The following is a 16,248-nucleotide window of genomic DNA, read 5'->3' on the forward strand; positions in this document are numbered from 1 at the left end:
CTCCCTGGGCCCCGGGATGCCCAAGGATGGAGAGGGAGCCTGTGAACATGGACGTTCTGGGGGATGCTCTCTGGTCTCTGCAGCAAATGATAAATCGAGGCTATTTGCATTTTTACTGTTGGGCAAAGGGGGTTGTGGTAGCCTCACTTTAAAGTGAACCTGGAGGAAGGGCGGGCCAGAGGGATGCCGGGAACGTGGGGGGCTTCGTCCTGGGAGTCAGCATCTGTCTCTCGCCACCCCTTCCCTCGTCCTACCCCCACCCCAACCAAACTTCAGTGTGTCCATCCGGTGTACGATGCCTTAAGCTGGAACCCGCTGCCCGTGAGTCTCAGAAGCCCTTCCTGCGCCCATTTCTGTGCCAATCACGGCCTTAGCTCAGGGTCAGTGGGCAGCCTGGGGTATATTGGGCCACACAGGGTGGGTGCAGGAGCAGGACGAAGAGTGTGATTAAAGGGAAAAGGAGGTTGGAGACCGGGAAAGTGCCGGGGGACCCGGGAGGCCGCTCAGACTGTCCCTTCCCTGGCGCAGAGACGGCCCAAGCGGAAGATGTTTGTCTAGAGTCAGGAGGCCCCGGGAGGAGACGCCCCCACCGGCCTGGGACGAGCAGCACAGAGGGGAAGGGGAGGCCATTTGGAGGGGGCAGTCTCCTCCCCCACTCTCCTGTCCTGACGGCTAACAGGGACCAGAAGTGTTCACCCTCACTCGAGCACAGGAAGAGTCAGTTCCCTTCCCCCAGTGAAAGGGAATGAGATGTTGGTGTTGGGCAGTGGCTCCGGGCAGTGGGGTGCATTGGCCCGAGAGCCGACCTTTGGGGCGCCGGTACCAGTGCCTCCCAGGACCAAGCTCTCAGTGCCCCGGCATCCAGCCAGTGCGCCATGTTACAGAGTGGTCATTGATCTGTACTGGTGGAGGGAGTTTCCACGCCAGAAACTCCTCACCCATGAACCACAAGGGCAGAGCCAAGAGAGCGGCCGGGAACAATGATGGCGGCGGCGGGAGGAGCCGACCTTTCCTAGAATGTCTGGAATTTGTCAGAGGGCAGAATCAGCTGTGAAAGGCCCTGGGAGGCTGCTTCCTCCGGGCGTGGGCAGCTCCCCCTGGGCTTCGCCCGGCCGCGCCCCCGCGGAGAGGGGACCTCAGGACACCCGCTGTCCTTCGGTTCCCTGGTCGGGGTTGGGAGGAGGGGCCCAGGCTGCCTCACTGGGATCTGGGGAATCCCATTTGGCGGAAGCCCCCGGACCCATCGGGGACCACTGGGCAGTGAGCAGCGCCGGCTCTGGGCGGGAAGTTAGCTGTGAGCGAGGAGATCAGGAAGAGCCGGGCCGGAGAATGTCGGGAAGGGACCCCGGAACCAGCCTGTCCTGGACTCGTTTGCAGCCGGGCGGCCCGAGGGGGCTGAGGCTTTCCGAGGCAGAGTCCCAGGCCCAGGAGCCAGCAACGGGCCCGAGTGGTGGGCCGGAGGGCCGGGCTCCAAGCCGGGCCTGGCCATGGCCCCGGGGTCCTCCCAGGGGCCGGAGGTTCCAGGACCCGGCCCGGATCACCCCCCACGGCGAGGAGAAATGAGCCCCGCTCCTGGGCTGCTTTCAGCCCTTTCACCCGTCACCCAGCTTCCCTCCTTCAGCTTCTCCAGCCGCGTGCTTCGGGTTTGGTCCAAACATCACTAATTGAGGGATCCCCAGTACATTATTGATTAATGGATCCCCAATACGTTGGAAGCCCTTCGGGTGAGCAGCTGGGTGGGGTGAAAATGAAGGGGGAGGGGCAGCTAGGTGCACAGTGGATGGAGCACCAGCCCTGAAGTCAGGAGCACTGACTCAGACACTTATCTGTGTGTGACCTGGGCAAGTCACTTGGCCCCAATTGCCTCAGCCAAAAAAAAAAAAAAAAATGAAGGGAAAGGGGAGGATGGGGTCAGTGAAAAGGCAGCTTCAGGCTGATGTGTCAGCATTACTGGGACTGCTATTTCAGCTCTGCCCTTGTGGTTCATGGGTGTGAGGAGTTTCTGGCGTGGAAACTCCCTCCACCAAGACAGATCAATGACCGCTCTGTAACATGGCGCACTGGCTGGACACCGGGCCAATGAGGGCTTTGGGCAGGAGAGATCTGGCCCCGGTGGGACCGGTACCCAGGTGCCTTGCTTTCGTAAAGGGGGCCTGCATTTAGGGCCACGAACGGCCTCCCAGCTCTTCAGGACTCCCTCCGTTTGCTCCCCATCCATTATTGGGCACCTGCTCAGCGCCAGGCCCAGGCTGCCTTTAGTGCCTCGACTTGGGAGGACTGGAGGGACTTGGGAGGACGTGGAGGGACTTGGGAGGACGTGGAGGGTCTTGGGAGGACGTGGAGGGACTTGGGAGGACGTGGAGGGACTTGGGAGGATGTGGAGGGACTTGGGAGGACGTGGAGGGACTTGGGAGGACGAGGAGGGACCTGGGAGGACGTGGAGGGACCTGGGAGGACATGGAGGGACTTGGGAGGACGTGGAGGGTCTTGGGAGGACGTGGAGGGACTTGGGAGGACGTGGAGGGTCTTGGGAGGACGTGGAGGGACTTGGGAGGACGTGGAGGGTCTTGGGAGGACGTGGAGGGACTTGGGAGGACGTGAAGGGTCAGATGGAGTGGAACTACAGCAATGTGAAGTTTATTCCGATGGATCCTGGGTTTCCAATTTGTGAACACCCCCAGGGCAGATTGTGCCCCCTCCGTATCCGCCTGTGGGGGGATTCTCACCCAGGTCCTACCCAAGGGCTGCTTCCCGGGGGGGGGGGGGGGGGACTTTCCTTGCTCTCTGTCCTCATGGTGGTGGCTTGGAGGGAGCTTCCTGCCCTCCACCTGTCAGCCCTTGCTCTCCCCATGAGAGCAGCTCATCACCTTCTGTCACAAATTACACACGAGAGCCCAGGCTTCAGTCATGCGGGTGGAGGAGGGGAAGGTTCTAGGGTGTCGGGGAGGGCCCGGAGCCGTGACAAGAACAAGGAGGTGGTTCTTTGGTGACAGAGAAGCGGAGTCCAGTCCTGCCCCCGCACCCGGGGCTGTGTGACCGTGGCCCTTCCCTGGTCGGCACTCGCTCTGAGCCGAGTCCCCCGGCCCGGACTTCCAGCCAAAGGCCCCCCACCCGTGGAGGGCCACGGTCACGTCCCTCGTTCTCGGTGGCGGGCGCCCAGAGTGGGGAGAGCTGGAGGCGGAGGAGAAGGCCACTTTGCATTAGCAGTAATAATCCCCTTGCTGTGATTCGGTCACATTCGGGTCTTTGGGACCCCTGGACCGTACCACGTCAGGACCATAGATAGGGGCGATTTCTTGGCAAGGATACTGGACGGTTTGCCATTTCCCTCCCCAGTGGATTCAGGCAAACAGATGGAGACTTATTCAGGATCACGTGACTGGCAAGTGTCCGAGGCTGAATTGGAATTGGGGTTTTCCCGAGTCCAGCCCCGGCACTTTATCCCCTGAGCCACCGGGAATAACCTCTGGTACTAACAGTTACCTCGGGTAATAACAACAGCAACATAATGTTAACAGCTGGAGTCAATTCTGTGTTTCTAACCCTGCAAACCTCTCTAACTTTCCCCCACTCTCCTTTCCTTCTCTCCCTCTCCAGATTGCCTTCTCTTCCATAAGAGCTCCTCCAAAATGCTTCTCATCCATCCCCTCCCTTTTACTCCCGTAGCCATCCCCGTGGGCCGTGCCCTCGTTACCTCCTCTGCAAGCCTTTATCGGACCCCCAAATCCTGCATCCCCCTCCGCCTTTCTTGCACACAATCTAGAAATCAATCAACAACATTTGATGAGTGCTTACTAAGTGTCGGGCACGGGGCTGTGCACAGTGAGATTTTTTTCTTTTTTCTTTTTTTAATGAATACCATTTTTTCTAATTACACTTAAAATAGTTGGCAACATTCATTTTTTGTAAGATTTTGGTAGATTTTTCTCCCTCCCCAAGACACCAGTCTGACGTAGTTTACACGTACAAACGAGGCAAATGTATTTCCATATTAATCAGGGGTTGATATTTCTAAATCTGAGCAGCTCTGATCCCCTCCCTTTGAGAGCATTTGGTGGCTGCCATTTGTCTCTGGGATAACGTAGGATCCTCAGCTTGGCACGAAAGCCCATCACGGTCTGGCCCAAGTCCACCTTGGCAGATTTAGTACACGTCACTTCCTCCTTCCTCACGGCCCATCGCAGGCAAGCTGGCCCGTGGCCAATCACCACCCTGGGCATCCATGCCCGCCTGGCACAGAACCAGCATGGTACCCTCTCCTTCCTCACACCCCCCTCTAAGAATCCCGGGCTTCCTTCAGGGTCAGTTGTGTCCCACTGGAAAACTGCGCTAATCCCGCCCCATGCCCAGTTTTAGACTCCGTCTCCCCGTGTAAGGCAGCCACATAAATGTGGTAACATGCCCAGTGGAACATGACGGGCTCCATCTGTGCCCTCGGCCCCTGCGCTGCGTCCAGGGGACACTTTATGTGTGCTTGATGAGTTTTCTCAGTCCTCTAGCTCACCTCTGTCCTCGCCTCAGTATTAATAAGGAGGATGCATTTTAGGAACCCGGACTATCCAAAAGTGAGTCTCTGTGGCCGAAGAGCTGACCACTCAAGGGGTCGGCCCAGAGGGAAGGATCTCAGTCCATAGATGGGCAGTCCAAAGGGACATGGTTGTGATTAGCCTAATTCGCGCTTCCTCCAGCTAGCGGCCATAATCAAGGATAGATTGTGCCCTTTGGGGGCTCATGTGCAGAGAAAAGTGACCCCCCAGCCTCAGATGGCAGATGGCACGAAGGAAATGGGTCTGGAGACAAGCTCTCCCCTCCGAGCCCCCATTGCCCAGTCCTGTGAATCGGCTCACTCGTGGGAGCTGCCCACGAGGGAGGCCTTTGTGTCCACTCCCGAATGAAGAGCTTGTTTGTGTCCTGAGTGAGTCGACATCATAAGCATCTTAAAGCAGGAGACCCTCATCCCTCCTCGTCTGACGGAGCCAAAGGAGGCTTCAGCCCGGTACGCGGTACACGGCCCCGAGACTTCCTTTTGTCCCCTGGGTTAGCAACATAAGCAAAAGAGTCCTTGCCCTGGGTTCAAATCACCTGGACACTTAATGCTTATCAGAGCCAAGGAAGACTATTCAGCTTCGTGACCCTCAGTTTGTTCGTCTGTAAAATGGAATTGGCTCCTCCGATGGCCTTTTAGGTCTGGGATCCCATGACCTCACTGCTGTGGGTGCTAAGAAGTTGCGTGGGATTCCAAGCGGGGACCCCAACCTGGTCCTGCCCCTTGTGTCCCTGAGTGCCCCGGGGTCTCCCCCCCTACAGAGAGCACCACCTTCAGCTCCTTCTAAGCAGGGTCAGTCTCATGGGGTAGTTCTTTGGAACTACCTTCGGAAAGGGCCTGCCTTGATTTCCTCAGTATTTGGTAGACATCAGTGCAGGGCTTTTGGACCGCCCGTGTATTTGCTCTCCCCTCTGTCCCTCTTGCTGTGCGACTTGTCTGCTTATTTCTGGACCCCGATGGCCTTGGTGACAGTTTGGGGCTAGAATGTGATTTTAAGTCCTTATTAGGGAGGGGCTGCACCACGCCACCCATCCTGCGGGTCCCCTTAGCCCCTCCATGTGCCGGCAATTTCAGTCTGTCTAGGATCAAGGGCCCTGTGAATTAGGGCTGCAGAGTCTCTCCGGAGCAGGCTGGTGCCTTGTCTGATGCTTCCACTACAAGGGAGGCCTGTGGCCTAAGCGCACCTGGGGAAGCAGAAGTCTCCTTCAGGAAACCCGCCTTTATGGCAGCCCAGAGAACAGGAGAAAGGCAGCTAAGAGATGAATGAACGCTTATTAATATCATAAATAATAATCATAGTTTCCATGTGTAGGGCTCTTTGAGGTTTGTAAAGTCATTTAGAAATATTATCTCATTTGAAGAAAATTATTAAGTGATTGCTCTGTGCCAGGCACTTTGTGAGCACCGAGAATACAAATAACAAAAGGGAGCTTGGCCCTGGGGAGACACCATGCCCCAGGGGCAGCGGCCAGGGGAAGGTGTCTGAGTCTGGGGGAGCCACAGGATGAAGCCAGAGATGTTGTGGAGCAGGCAATTCACGGGGCCTTTTCAGAGGCAATGTGGGGGAGTGGAGAGGGGAGCAGCAGGGCAGAGCATGTTGGAGTGAGAGGGGTCTGAACCCTCTGGGGCTGGCTAATAACGCTGATGACTTGTCCGGACTGACTCTGCCCCCAGTGAGCAGGCGATTGTCAGTCACATCCCAAATGAACTGCCACTGGCCAGCAGGGCCTGAGCCTGGGGCAAATGGCCAGTGTGCTTTCCAGAAGGTTCAGCACCCTGGAGAAAGGCAAGCAAGTGAGCGTCATCCCCCCGGGGAGTTTGAGAAGATCTTAAACTTCTGAGTGATTAATCATTGAATTAATAATGTTAGTATTTTACCAATAAAATGACACTCTTGAATGTCAAAGAATAATCAAGAGTGGGCTCACAGCTTATTTGTCTTTGGAAGACAGGGTGGTCCTGAGGATGGCAACCAACTTGGTTAACAATTAATGAGAGAGAAGAGAATAATATTCCAATGAGAAGTGGACGGGGAAACGTAACTTTGATTGTGTCATTTACTTCTTAAATAGCCCGGCCTTGGCCATAATAAATTCTACTCCAACTCTCCATTTTAACTCGGTGTTTATATCTTGTTCTCGAATGTGTTTCTTGTAAACAAAATATTGTTTGAGTCTTACCTGTAATCCATTCTGCTGTTTATTTTCATTTTATGGGAGAGTTCATCCCATTCACATTCAAAGTTATAATTACTATCTGTGACTTCCCCAATGCACACTTCTGGTCCTAATTCAATAATTGATTATTAACATGAGGGAGAGAGAGTCATTTTTCTCACTCCTCATTGCCAGTCCCCGAGGAATTCCTTTGTGTTTACTTGAGTGGCACAATTTGTATTTATCCACCCCTGGAAATAATCTGGAAACCGTCAGGCTCTAGAAATGCCTGCTCCTGTGATGATAAAATAATAGGAAATGGGATAATATTCTGTCATGTTAGAGAACATAACAGTATAATGTCACATGGCACAATGTGATGGATGATCATACAATGCAGCGTCATAGCACGTTACGATGTGTATGACAGATGAGAATATGATGTATACTGTACCACGCTCTACAGTATAGAACAGTCATTCCCCAGCCCGTGATCATTCCAGTCCTTTCCCTCTTAATTATCTCCTCTTTATCCCGTTCGTAGCTGGTTTTGTGTATCTTGGTGCGCATGTTGTCTCCCCCACTGGATTGTAAGCTCCTTGAGGGCGGGGACTGTCTCTTGCCTCTTTTTTAGCTACTACTTATTGAATGTGATGAAGCTATAATCATATCATAAGTATGATAATTATCATTGTCTTGATGATTTTTGCTCAGTTGCTAGGATGAAGGACTTGCTTTTGTGGGACGAATCACTAGTATTTTGTGCCGTATCATGAGGCACTTAGGAAAATCTGGCAGATGTTTGTCTGATGAGTGAAAGGCAGACATATTTAGATCCCTTTAATTTGAAAACAACCCCATTTCCCTGGGGAAAAGCTCTCTATCTGGCCCTTTTTCCCTGCCGAGGCAGCGAGCACAGCACACAGTAGGTGCTCAGGAAGCCTGTGGGACCAAGTTGAGTTGTGGAGAGAGGGAGGATCCGCTGCAGGAAGAGCTGAGGGTCGGAGGCTGGGGGACCGGGGAGAGGCGCTCAGAGGGGCTCGGACTTCTCCTCTAAGGCCAGAACCACCAGACAGCAGGATGGTTCCCCAGAATGCTGCATCCCGCTCCTTAGGAAGCCAAAGTGGGCATAGGACAGAGCCCCCCTTTACACTCCCAGGGACCCCCGTCCCAGTCCTAAGGGAGCACGGCTCCCTTCTCCTGCACGTTGGAAAGCGCCAGGGTTGCCAGAGACTGTGGAGAACCTGCGAGCGAGCCCCTCAGCAGGATCAGGCTCCCTTAGCTCTCCTCCTCTGCACCGGGCCCCTCCCCGGGGCGGATCTCGGTGGGTCCGACTGGGCTCCGCATCCCTCACCCCGCTGCATTCCGAGGCGCCTCCATCCCCGGAGCCATCGCGTCCCCAAGCCTCTCAACCTGCTGGCTCAGGATTTCCCGCACTGAGCATCTTGCTCCATGGGAGCGATGGACTTTCATCGCCCAGGGATTTCCTACTTCTCTGGCTCTTTGCGCTTCCCAGCCTGTATTAAGAATAAAGAGCATCAGAAAATACTTATTTACGCAGCCGCAGACAGAGCAGATCCAGACCAGCCTCGGATGAAATAAAGATCTGGGGGGGCTGTCCCTGGGGGTCGGGGGCGCCCCCCAAGCGGATGAGATTTCCCACTTCCCCTTTATTCCCCCATAACAAGGCTGACGGGTGCAATGAGCAAACGCGGGGCTAGAATCAGCGGGGATCCAGGCCCGGTTACTAGTTGTGTGGCGGCGGACAAATCACCGCGTCCCTGTAACATGGGGACCAGATCCCGTGCGCGCACTGCAAAGGCCTATGGGAATGTGGGACATTTTGATTTCTATGTTCTCTTCTGGGCCTTCTAAAAATGCACCTACTGCGCAGGAGGGCTGCCACAAGTGCGCGGAAGCTGGCATTTCTCCGCCCCGCGAGGTCCCGAAGCCCTTCAAAACCTTGTTATAACAGTAAGATGCGCCATGATGTAACAGATAGATGAAGAAACAGGCTCACCCAAAGGCGGGAGTGGAGCTCGGCTCTGCCCCACGGGCTCAGGCCCCCTCCCCCGAGCGGCGACCCCAAGAGAACAAGCCCTCTCGCCGCTGCCGAGCGCCCGCACCTCGGGCGCCCCAAGATAACCCCGTGGCCATTTATCCAGCGATGGTATTTTCACCTGCTGAAGTCACTTTATTTTGTTGATTTGTCCCAATTAAGAAGAACGGGGCTTCACGACCGCTGCTGGGACGCTCATGCTTGGGATTTCCGGGTGTCTCCAGCAAGTCTCCCGCACAGCTCCCTATGAGAGGCTTCCTCTCCCAGGGCTCCCCTGCCCCCCAACGTGGGATTGAGGAGATGAGGGGCAAACCCAGCCCCCCTGCGATGTGCAGCCCCAGCGCTACCCCTCAAGGACCCCACTTATTGTTGTCCATCATCCAGCCTGAAGAGAGTCTGCGTGGTGCAGAGAGAGGAGTAGGGGCTCCTGGAGAGCGGGCCGTAAAGCATCTGCGGCCCTGCCTGGGACCGGACGCGGCCCTCTCCAGCAGAGGCCCGTCTGGCCGGCCTTGCCGGACTCGGAGCCCGCCCCAGGGCCTGGGCCTGACGCCCACCCTCAGCTGGGGGATCGGCTGGAGGTCTGACCCTGGGCCCCCAGTCTGGGGGCCGCGCCTCACAATTATGTGTAAACGAATGAAAGAAACCCCAAAAGATTATGAAGGAGCCGATCACGGAAGGCTGGGGGCAGCGGGCCTGGGGGCAGCGGGCGGAGAAGGACTTCTGCAGGCCCCCAGGAGGACAGTCCGCATCTGGACGTCTTTCTCTTTGTGTTCCTGTCTCCCAGCAGTCACGGGTACATAGTAGGCGCTTAATAAGTGCTTATTGTTGGAGAGCTCCTTGGCTGTTTTACAGGTGCAGGATGTGAGCCCAGCTCTTCCCCATCCTCCCTTTCTCGGTGCCCCCCTTGGTGAGGACTGGGCAGGTGGGAGGGGCCGGGACCTGCCCATGTTTTCCCCGGCTCGGTCCGGGCCCTCGCAGGAACACTCTCCCCGCTTTTAGAGAGAGGAGTGTAGCTCCCAGGGAGGGACACGGAGCCTCCCCCACCCTGAGCATGGAAAGCTCGAGGGACCTTGGCCGGAGTGCCAGGCAGGAAAGGCCTGGGGGAGGGGATTACCCAGCGTCCTCTGGGCCGCGCTGGTCTTTGTAACTACTGGGCTGATTGGGGCTGCAGCGAGCGCAGAGGGTGAGAACCCCGTCACGAGGCTCCTTTCACAGCCCGGGCCATTGCCACGTGACTGCAGGACCTCGAGAGCCCCTCCCCCAACCCCTCGGCCTGCGGTGGCACCGAGGCAGCGGGGCGGGGCCCTCGGAGCCCAAGACCTGGGTTCGAATCCAGCCTCACCTGGGCTCCGCCGTGTGATCGCCACGGTCTGCCTCGGCTTCCTCAGCTGTAAAATGGGGATCATAGCAGCACCTGCCTGTCAGAGGATCCCAAGAGGATGTCTGCCCAGTGTCTAGTCCAGGGCCTGGCGCATAATAAATGCTCCTTGGCTCCTCCTCTCCCCTCTCCTCCCCAGCACTGACTGCCAGCGCCCACGGCCCGCCAAGCCCGGGCCCTTCCTAGTGAGTGACCGCAGCCCCGTCCACACTCACGGGCGCAGTTCGGCCCTGCCCGCCCGGAGCTGGGCACCGCGGGGGGAGGGGAGGGGCAGAGCCGGCTCTGCCGCATTGGCCCTTGGCTGTTCGTGATGGAGCTGTCGGCTCCCCCGACTTCCCGGGTTCTGGACCGAGGTTCCAGGTTCTGGCCCGAGGTTCCCGGGTTCTGGCCCGAGGTTCCAGGTTCTGGCCCGAGGTTCGCGGGTTCTGGACCGAGGTTCCTGGTTCTGCCTCGAGGTTCCTGGTTCTGGACCGAGGTTCCCGGGTTCTGGACCGAGGTTCCAGGTTCTGGCCCGAGGTTCCCGGGTTCTGGCCCGAGGTTCCGGGTTCTGGCCCGAGGTTCCTGGTTCTGCCTCGAGGTTCCTGGTTCTGGCCCGAGGTTCCAGGTTCTGGACCGAGGTTCCTGGTTCTGGCCCCTGGGCTGCCTCTTCTGAGGGGAGCTGTCCTTTTGCCCTTTGGACAAAGCTTCCTTGAGCCCTTTCCCCCTTTTCCCTCGGTGGCGGTTTGGTTTGGAATCCTGCCTCAGACCAAGAGCGGACCCCCGGCCTGCAGGGGGGCGCCTCCGGCGTGTGTGGCCAGCAGGTGGCACTGCAGGGTCACCCCCGGCCAACAGGTGGTGAGGAGTCTGGGGAGAAAGAGGAACCAAACATTTATTAAGCACCTGCTGTGTACGAGGCATCCGTGACAGAAAGGCGCGAGCTGACGCTGCTTCCCGCAGTGAGGCACTCTGGGAAGAGGGGGGATGCCCACGTGGGTCAGTGGATTGGAAAGTCCCGGGCTCCCTGCTTCTCGGACCTCGGGCCTGTCCTGCAGAGTGATCTCTATCCTCCCCACCCCCAGGATGGTCTCTAAGCCCCCCCAGGATGATCTCTAAGCCCCCCCCAGGATGATCTCTAAGCCCCCCCCCCCAGGATGATCTCTAAGCCCCCTCAGGATGATCTCTAAGCCCCCTCAGGATGATCTCTAAGCCCCCCCAGGATGGTCTCTAAGCCCCCTCAGGATGATCTCTAAGCCCCCCCAGGATGATCTCTAAGCCCCCCCAGGATGATCTCTAAGCCCCCTCAGGATGATCTCTAAGCCCCCCCAGGATGATCTCTAAGCCCCCTCAGGATGATCTCTAAGCCCCCTCAGGATGATCTCTAAGCCCCCCCCAGGATGATCTCTAACCCCCCCCAGGATGATCTCTAAGCCCCCCCAGGATGGTCTCTAAGCCCCCCCAGGATGGTCTCTAAGCCCCCTCAGGATGATCTCTAAACCCCCCAGGATGATCTCTAAGCCCCCCCAGGATGATCTCTAAGCCTCCCCAGGATGGTCTCTAAGCCCCCTCAGGATGATCTCTAAGCCCCCTCAGGATGATCTCTAAGCCCCCCCAGGATGATCTCTAAGCCCCCTCAGGATGATCTCTAAACCCCCCCAGGATGATCTCTAAGCCCCCCCAGGATGATCTCTAAGCCCCCCCCAGGATGATCTCTAAGCCCCCTCAGGATGATCTCTAAACCCCCCAGGATGATCTCTAAGCCCCCCCAGGATGATCTCTAAGCCTCCCCAGGATGGTCTCTAAGCCCCCTCAGGATGATCTCTAAGCCCCCTCAGGATGATCTCTAAGCCCCCCCAGGATGATCTCTAAGCCCCCTCAGGATGATCTCTAAACCCCCCCAGGATGATCTCTAAGCCCCCCCAGGATGATCTCTAAGCCCCCCCCAGGATGATCTCTAAGCCCCCTCAGGATGATCTCTAAGCCCCCCCAGGATGATCTCTAAGCCCCCTCAGGATGATCTCTAAGCCCCCCCAGGATGATCTCTAAGCCCCCTCAGGATGATCTCTAAGCCCCCCCAGGATGATCTCTAAGCCCCCTCAGGATGATCTCTAAGCCCCCCCAGGATGATCTCTAAGCCCCCTCAGGATGATCTCTAAGCCCCCCAGGATGATCTCTAAGCCCCCTCAGGATGATCTCTAAGCCCCCCCAGGATGATCTCTAAGCCCCCTCAGGATGATCTCTAAGCCCCCCCAGGATGATCTCTAAGCCCCCTCAGGATGATCTCTAAGCCCCCCCAGGATGATCTCTAAGCCCCCCCCCAGGATGATCTCTAAACCCCCCCAGGATGATCTCTAAGCCCCCTCAGGATGATCTCTAAGCCCCCCCAGGATGATCTCTAAGCCCCCCCAGGATGATCTCTAAGCCCCCTCAGGATGATCTCTAAGCCCCCCCCAGGATGATCTCTAAGCCCCCCCAGGATGATCTCTAAGCCCCCTCAGGATGATCTCTAAGCCCCCCCAGGATGATCTCTAAGCCCCCTCAGGATGATCTCTAAGCCCCCCCAGGATGATCTCTAAGCCCCCTCAGGATGATCTCTAAGCCCCCTCAGGATGATCTCTAAGCCCCCTCAGGATGATCTCTAAGCCCCCTCAGGATGATCTCAAAGCCCCCCAGGATGATCTCTAAGCCCCCCCCAGGATGATCTCTAAGCCCCCCCAGGATGATCTCTAAGCCCCCCCAGGATGATCTCTAAGCCCCCTCAGGATGATCTCTAAGCCCCCCCAGGATGATCTCTAAGCCCCCCCAGGATGATCTCAAAGCCCCCCCCTCCCCCCCGCCCCCATCCCTCTGGGGCTCGGTTTCGTCTCCCCCAAAAGAAGACAAGATCTCCCAGACCCCTCCAGGCCTCCCTCCGCTTTGGAGATTCACGGCCGGGATCAGGGAAGGCCCGGGCCGGTGCACGGACCTGGCGGCTGGAGCAGGAGCCGCGGCCCAGCGGGGCCGTGAGGGAGAGGCCGCCCCAGCCGGGCCATCGAGCCTGGCGCTGTCCCGGGGGAGCACCCCGGCCCGCACTGACAGGTCCCGGCCGCTGGGGGCGCCACAGAGCCCTGAGGGCCGGACCTGGAATTCTCCGCTCCCGAGTTCGAATCCGACCCCAGGCGCTTCCCAGCCGGGTCCCTGGGCAAGTCACATCAGCCCGTTTGCCTCAGTTTCCTGATCTGTAAAATGGGCCGGAGAAGGAGGCCCGGTATCTCTGCCAGGAAAGCCCAAAAGGGGCCACACAGAGGCCGGGGGTCCGGGCCCGGGAGGGTTGGCCCGTCACCGGGGCGGAGGTCACAGGAGAGGGCACAGGGGTCAGGCCACAGGGACCGGCGCTGGCTGCCCACGGGGAGGAGCGGCCAGGAGGCGGGGAGGACGGTGACCGAAAACGGGGCGGAGCCTGGGACGGAACCGGGCTGTCCGAGGGAGGGGCGGGTTTGGGGAAATGGCCACGGTCAGATCTGATTTGGACCCTGTGAGTCTGGGACAGGTGGGGGATGGGGCAGGAGCCGGCTCTGGGAGCCAGGGTCACTGGGGAGAGGAGGATCATGGGGGAGTGCGCGGGGAGGGGGGACGGGGGTCTCCGAGAGACCCAGGACAGAGACAGGGAGGGACTGGGCAGGAGAGGGGGAGCAAGGAGAGGGGGAGCAAGGAGAGGGGGAGCAGGGCCAGCTCCGCCTAGGGGGGGGGAGAGGCCCAGGGAGGGAGCAGTTCAGAGGCCGAGCAAACTGGGAGAACTTTGGCAGCAAAATGGGGGTGGGGGGATCAGGAGTCAGAGTAACGCACTGAGGGGGAAAAGGGGCCAACTCCTCGTATCTGAAGAGGTGGGGGGGCTACGGGCACCGAATACTGTAAGCACTGGAAGATTCAGGGCAGCTGGTAATTACTTTTCCTGAATTCTTTTAGTTTTTCTTCCTCTTTGTTTTCCCTTGGTGTCGTCCCCCAGAGGATCAAGTCCCCAGATCTGCCTCTCCCTCCCTCCCTTCTCTCTGTGTCCCTGTCTTCCTCCCCTCTCCCTCTGTCTGTCTCTGTCTCTCTCTGTCTCTGTCTCTCTCTCTGTCTCTTCTCTCTCTCTCTGTCTCTCTGTCTCTGTCTCTCTGTTTCTCTCTGTCTCTATCTCTGTCTCTCTGTCTCTGTCTCTCTCTGTCTCTCTGTCTCTCTCTCTGTCTCTGTCTCTCTCTGTCTCTTCTCTCTGTCTCTCTTTCTCTCTCTCTGTCTCTGTCTGTCTATCTGTCTCTGTCTCTCTGTCTCTCTCTCTGTCTATCTGTCTCTCTCTCTCTCTCTCTCTCTCTCTCTGTCTCTTCTCTCTCTGTCTCTCTGTCTCTGTCTCTCTCTGTCTCTGTCTATCTATCTCTGTCTCTGTCTCTTCTCTCTGTCTCTCTTTCTCTCTCTCTGTCTCTCTGTCTCTCTGTCTCTCTTTCTCTCTCTCTGTCTCTCTCTGTCTATCTGTCTCTGTCTCTCTGTCTCTGTCTCTCTGTCTCTGTCTCTCTCTGTCTCTGTCTCTCTCTCTCTCTCTCTGTCTCTTCTCTCTCTGTCTCTCTGTCTCTGTCTCTCTCTGTCTCTGTCTATCTATCTCTGTCTCTGTCTCTTCTCTCTGTCTCTGTCTCCCCCCCTCCCCCCCTCTCTCTGTTGATCAGTGGCTCGTCTCTCAGGCCCCGTTATCGCCCCCCTCCAGAAGACCCTCAGGTCCCTCTTCCCGCCCTTATCTCTCCCAGAGGCCCCGTGTGTTGTCACTGATTCTCCTTTGGGCATTTCACACTCGCCCCCCCCACCTGTGTCCGACACAACTCGCCCAAACCGGAGCGCGCCCTCCCTTCCCCCAGCCTCCCCCCTTGCCCCTTTTCCCTGCTGAGCTAGTCCCCGGCCCCCACTTAGTGCGCCTGTGACCCTCCGGCTCGCTCACCCTGCGGCCGGACCTGCCACTTCTGCTCCCCGGTCTCCCCTTCGTGGCCTCTCTCCACCTGCTTCAGGCCCAGGGAAGTTCACCTGAAAGAAAGATCTGGGAGTATCAGTGGCTCACAAGCTCTCCCGCTGTCTGCCAGCCATGGGAAGGGGCCCTAACGGAGCCTGGGACAGTGAAGGGGAAGCCGGGGGCTCCTAGGGGGGAGGGGGACGGCCTCTGGCTTCTGCCTCTCAGGCCGCTCTGCGGCCCCGCTGTGCTCCAGGCCCCACGTCAGGAAGGCCTCTGGGAGTCGCCGAGCGGCCGGAGGGAGTGCGGGTCCCTGTCGGGAGGAGGGCGGAAGGGACGGCCCAGCGGGAGTCCCAGTGTTTGGGGGTCTGAAAGAGGGAGCTGCCTTTGGTCCCAGAGGAAGAAGCGGGGCAGGGGCATTCACAGAGGGGCCGACGGGGACTCCACAGGGTGAAAGCTCTCAGCCAAGCAGAACGGGCTGTGTCAGGAGCCGGGGGTTTCCCTCACTGGAAACGGGGGGCAAAGGGGGAGGGGCCTTCATTTTAGAGGGGCTGCGGTGCCGGTGATCCCGGACAAGGAGGCGTGCGGGTGCCGGGCATCTGAGGGGCTGTGAAAAGTCTCCAAGACTTTCAGGAACTGCGAGGTGGGGCCTAGAGACCCCAAAGCGGCATCAAGCCTGAAAGGACCCCCCAGGCCTTCAGGATCCCTCCCTCCCTCCCTCCAGCCAATCCTTCCATCTTCCTACTCCTTCCATAGGTGCGAATACCCCCCATTCTTCACCTCTCCCCCACTCTCCCACCTCCCATCCGTCTCCCCCACTCGGTCATGGCTCCCAGACTGGTCCTGAGTGATTTGCCTAAACCCTACTTTTGCCCAAGCCCGTTTTTAGGCCAGTAGCTAAGTGCTAGGCCCGCATTGTGCCCACCCTGTGAGGCTCAGCGCGGTGCCCGACAGAAGGCAGACCGAGCTTCTCCCTGCTCCCGCCTTCAGTCGGGGACAGGCGGCCTTCTTGCGTGCTCTAGGGGGCTCTGGGATTTTTCTGTGACTTGTGGGCCAAGTTCTGTCACATGGGGGGGTGACCGGGCCCCGAGCAGCGGGGCAGAGGATCGGGCTCTGGGACCGCCCAGCCGTGTGGCCGGGGAGCCTCTCCGCCGGCCGCCATTTCTTTTTCCACCTCCGGGGCTG

At 58.2% G+C, this 16,248-nt stretch overlaps 1 protein-coding gene across 2 annotated transcripts in view; it reads left to right on the forward strand.

Moving 5' to 3' along the window:
• Nucleotides 1–16,248, forward strand: part of PTPRE (protein tyrosine phosphatase receptor type E) — a 147,562-nt gene that overhangs the window by 86,924 nt on the left and 44,390 nt on the right. The gene's annotated exons all lie outside the window — the stretch shown is intronic.

The sequence above is a fragment of the Sminthopsis crassicaudata genome, chromosome 2 (assembly GCF_048593235.1).
Source record: "Sminthopsis crassicaudata isolate SCR6 chromosome 2, ASM4859323v1, whole genome shotgun sequence".
NCBI classification, from domain to species: domain Eukaryota; kingdom Metazoa; phylum Chordata; class Mammalia; order Dasyuromorphia; family Dasyuridae; genus Sminthopsis; species Sminthopsis crassicaudata.